We start from the raw sequence: 4,101 nt of genomic DNA, 5'->3' as shown, positions 1-4,101 counted from the left end.
TGATTACTGGAGAAAACAAATCACAATTGGGCTGCCTATGTAAACATAGCCTGTGTAGTTTGTAGAACCATACAAGCCATTACTTTTTTGTGTGTCTTGTCAAAAATTCAGAACTGTAATTGCATCCTAATATTTTCTACTCTGGAAACATCTGAACATCCTGCTCCAGAGACTTATCTGCCCTAGTTTTCTCCACCAATCATTGAAGGATTATCTCAAATGGTTGCACCTGAGTAAGTTCCACCTTGCTGGTTTTGATTACCACCAGGTTAAGCTGCTTGAGAATTTGACAAATATACTTTCCATGACACCAACCAAATGTTTCTGTCATCACAATAATCTGTGGTGTTAAACACACATTTTTGGAAACAGATAACGACACACCAGCATAGCTTCTGTGCTGCAGCTCATTCATGATGGCTGTGTCTGTCTACCTTTTAAGGTAATTATGTTTCTATTTTATTTTTTTCTTCACTTCGAAATTTCATTTCGGTAACCTAGTAATTATTTTGAAGTGATTTCTGTTCTCTTTTGCAGCATGGTTCTGTTTTGCCTGTTAAATGTAGCAGTAAACTGGATCTTTTCCAAGAGGTATGGGAATGTTCAATTGTCAATCAAAATAAATGTAAAAAAATCTACAGTCTGGGATTGTCACATCCATGAAAAATAATTATTATTCTGTTAACCCCATCTGAAACCAAAATATAATTGATGTTTGTAAACAATTTGTTTACAATTATTTTATGTAAAGCGTTAACATGGTTAATTTAAATTTTGATCTCATGGACTTTCAATCCCTGCATCTAGACTACAGTCTATGAATTTGAGGGATTACATTTTCCTAGCGTCATTCCTCAGTTGATTAATGTAACAAGTGGTGGAATGGCTTTAGAAAAATGTCATCCCAGGATGAGCCTTTTTAACCACTAGGAGATTGCACATAATCTTAGAACATCTGTATTTATTTGAATCTCCTGTATGTTATACTAAAAGTGTTCATTTATTTCAGGCTGCAGTTATGGCTATGCTGAGAGTGGACAGCGTCTCACTGTGGAGCCCCAGTACTACAGAGCTGCACATTATCCCAGCCAGCATGACCAGGTCCACAGTTCCTCAGCCTGGAGTAGCACTTTTCCTGCTGACCTCAGGTCAAAAAGTGCTCCAGTAGATTTCCGCCTGACTATATCCTTCCAACGCCTCTCAAGTCCACCGACAACCTCTACCAGTAGTCCTGGCTCTAATCAGAAAGGCGGCACCCCTTGTGCTGGGGCCCAGACCCAAACCAAGATTAGTCTGCCCCCAATGGATCTGACACCCAGAGAGAGGTTTCCCATAGCCCCATTGGAAAGATCCAAGGTGTAAAGGGCAGTTGTTGTTTTTTTTTTATCCCAGATAAGATGGAGCTAACGGATTTGACCAAACCCCAAACTGGAAAGACCAGCTGTGCCATTTACCCTATTCCCTTAGCCATTGGTCCCCCCCAGTATGAGACAAATCCCAGTGGCTATTACTTGCATACCACATCTTTCCCCATGTATTATTCAAACCCAACTTCTTCATTTTACCCTGTTCCAATGTGGTATGGTCCCACTCAGGATGTTAAGTGGTTATAACCCAGGCCAGGTGAAGCCTCCCACAAACTTTGACAAAGGACCATTTCTCCCAAACCAATCACTGCAGCTGGTCCTGCACCGGTTGGCTCAAGTACCCCCCCTCAGCCTGGAAATGTTCCCAGTGGACATTACCAAGGTCTGAAGAACCCCACTACTACCCAATTTGGGACACCCTAGACTGGAGGAGGACAGGCTGATAAGAAATCCTCGCCTGTCCAGACAGGAAATAAACCTAATTCCTCCAGAATGGAAAGCTCTCAAAACCTGCACTCCAGCGATTATACCCCCAGCTATGGCCCTCCTTATAGTGTAGGTCAGTATAAATATAAACCCCCAACTCCAATAAAACCTGACCCTGTGCCCACCAATGTTGGCTATGGCCAAAATGGAGGAGCTCCTAGTGGTTACTACTACCCGGGTCAGGAAAACCTCTCCCCAGGTTATTTTGGCAAAAGACTGACTGAACAAACTATGCCTCCAAAACCTACTGTTGATCCTGTATCCAATACCTCTGATCCTATCCACTATGGAAAATATTTTCTAGTTCAAACTAAACCTTCCATCTCAAATTCAGGAATAGGCCAGGCTGGTAAGAAACCTTCAGTCCAGAAAGGTAGTGAACTTGGTCCACCAAGCCCCCAAATAAGACCTGCCCCCCCAGAATTATACCCCAGCTATGGCTCTCCTTACAGTATGGATAGCCAATATACATTCAAACCCCCCGTCAGAAAAACCCCTCCACCTCCCATTCAGGAAGAGACCAGGATGGTAAACTCTCTCCTGGACCAATTTCTGGCCCTGTTTCTGCGCTCAATCATTCCATCACAGGAAGTTCAGACAGCAAACCTGCACCGCAGAGTTATACCCCCACCTACAATGCTCCTTATAGTGTTGGTAGCCAATATAACCGCCGAAGGCCAGTCAATCCTGACAAAACAGACTATCATTGAGTCCCAAGGTAGTGAACATTGTTCCCCAACCCGCAAATACAGCAGGCCTGTGCCCCCTACTTATAGCCCCATCTTAAAGCACAGGTGCCCCAAGGCCAGTAACTGCCCAAACAGACTACTACCTTGTGCCATCCAATATTGGCTATAGCCAGAATGGAGGAGTGCCTATTAGCTACTACTACTCAGGTCAGGAAAACCCTTCTACCAGTTAGTTATATTGAACAAAACATTCCTCCAGCCAATGTTCCTCTGCACAAAGTATACAGTGCCTTGCGAAAGTATTCGGCCCCCTTGAACTTTGCGACCTTTTTCCACATTTCAGGCTTCAAACATAAAGATATAAAACTGTATATTTTTTGTGAAGAATCAACAACAAGTGGGACACAATCATGAAGTGGAACGACATTTATTGGATATTTCTAACTTTTTTTCATTTTTGAAAAGAACACCTGAAATTTCAGCCTGTTTTGGTGGGATTGAGTTTTGGAAGTTAGACCAATTACTTTCAAACCTATGTCAATAATGGATCGATTTTAGGTTACAGATCCCTCCTAATAAGGCCCTTCACTCAGTCCTTGCAAAATTCTTGCTTGAGAAATTGCTCTTTGCTAAGAAGCTTTTAAAAACTCATTTCTGACCATATCAATTGAAAATAACAGTATGAAGGTACTTCATTGTTCCCTGAATTATTTTATATTGAGGTAAACTGCTGCATTGGACCTTGAAAGAATGGCATAAGCTTGAATGCACTAGGTGTGAGGAAATACCATTTGATTTTTGTTCAAACATCCTTAACATTTCTGGGATTACATCTTTATAATGAGGACTAGAAGTAACTCCACAGGGCTTAAGCTTACACTGCAATTACATTCTGTACATATCAACTGGAATTCACAGGTTTGAAATACAATGGATGTCAAAAGTTGTCATGAGGTGCCTTGCTCTATGGTCCATATCAGCTGCTAGAAACCTTTGGCACCATTACAAATGTGGATATTGTCTATTCAACCATGTATGATTTTTGTCACTCAATGAGTTGTAGCTGTGGGTGGCAGGTGTGGTAATTTGACTTGTCACGTGTATGGCATTTATGTGATAAGATGTCGCACTGCGCAGTTGCCGACATTGCATAGAGGGTGTGTTCAAAAGAACTCCAGATCAAAGAAATGCTCTTTTATTGGGGAGTCTCACAGGAGACACGTTAACTTCAAAGACTAACGAGTTGGAGCTCTTCCTTTGCTTGTTGCAATAGGTCTGGGCGGCATCACTGAAGCACATCAGCTGTAAACAAACCCTGCATATTCATAGGAACTGACATACCATGTCATCATTCTTGTTTAACATGAGCCCCCACCTATTTAGTCCTGCCACACTTGTTACTGCTCTGGCTGCTAGCTACTGTATGACAAATAGTGATTAGTGGTATTAGTGGTATTTTGACTAACTGTTTCAGTGTTTTGTTTTGTGGACCCCAGGAGGAATCGCTTCGGCAAAAGCTAATGGCGATCTGAATAAAACTTGCTTCTAATTGCTTGTAT

At 41.9% G+C, this 4,101-nt stretch overlaps 1 long non-coding RNA gene across 1 annotated transcript; it reads left to right on the top strand.

Annotated features, from left to right (window-relative positions):
• Positions 1 to 296: 296 nt before the first annotated feature.
• On the top strand, positions 297 to 4,101 carry LOC118377948 (uncharacterized). Its single transcript, XR_004824365.2, has 3 exons — positions 297 to 442; positions 538 to 591; positions 1,010 to 4,101. It is a non-coding gene; the product is annotated as an uncharacterized LOC118377948 (long non-coding RNA).

The sequence above is a fragment of the Oncorhynchus keta genome, chromosome 17 (genome assembly GCF_023373465.1).
Source record: "Oncorhynchus keta strain PuntledgeMale-10-30-2019 chromosome 17, Oket_V2, whole genome shotgun sequence".
Lineage (NCBI taxonomy): Eukaryota > Metazoa > Chordata > Actinopteri > Salmoniformes > Salmonidae > Oncorhynchus > Oncorhynchus keta.
This window is presented reverse-complemented; position numbering and strand designations above follow the sequence as displayed.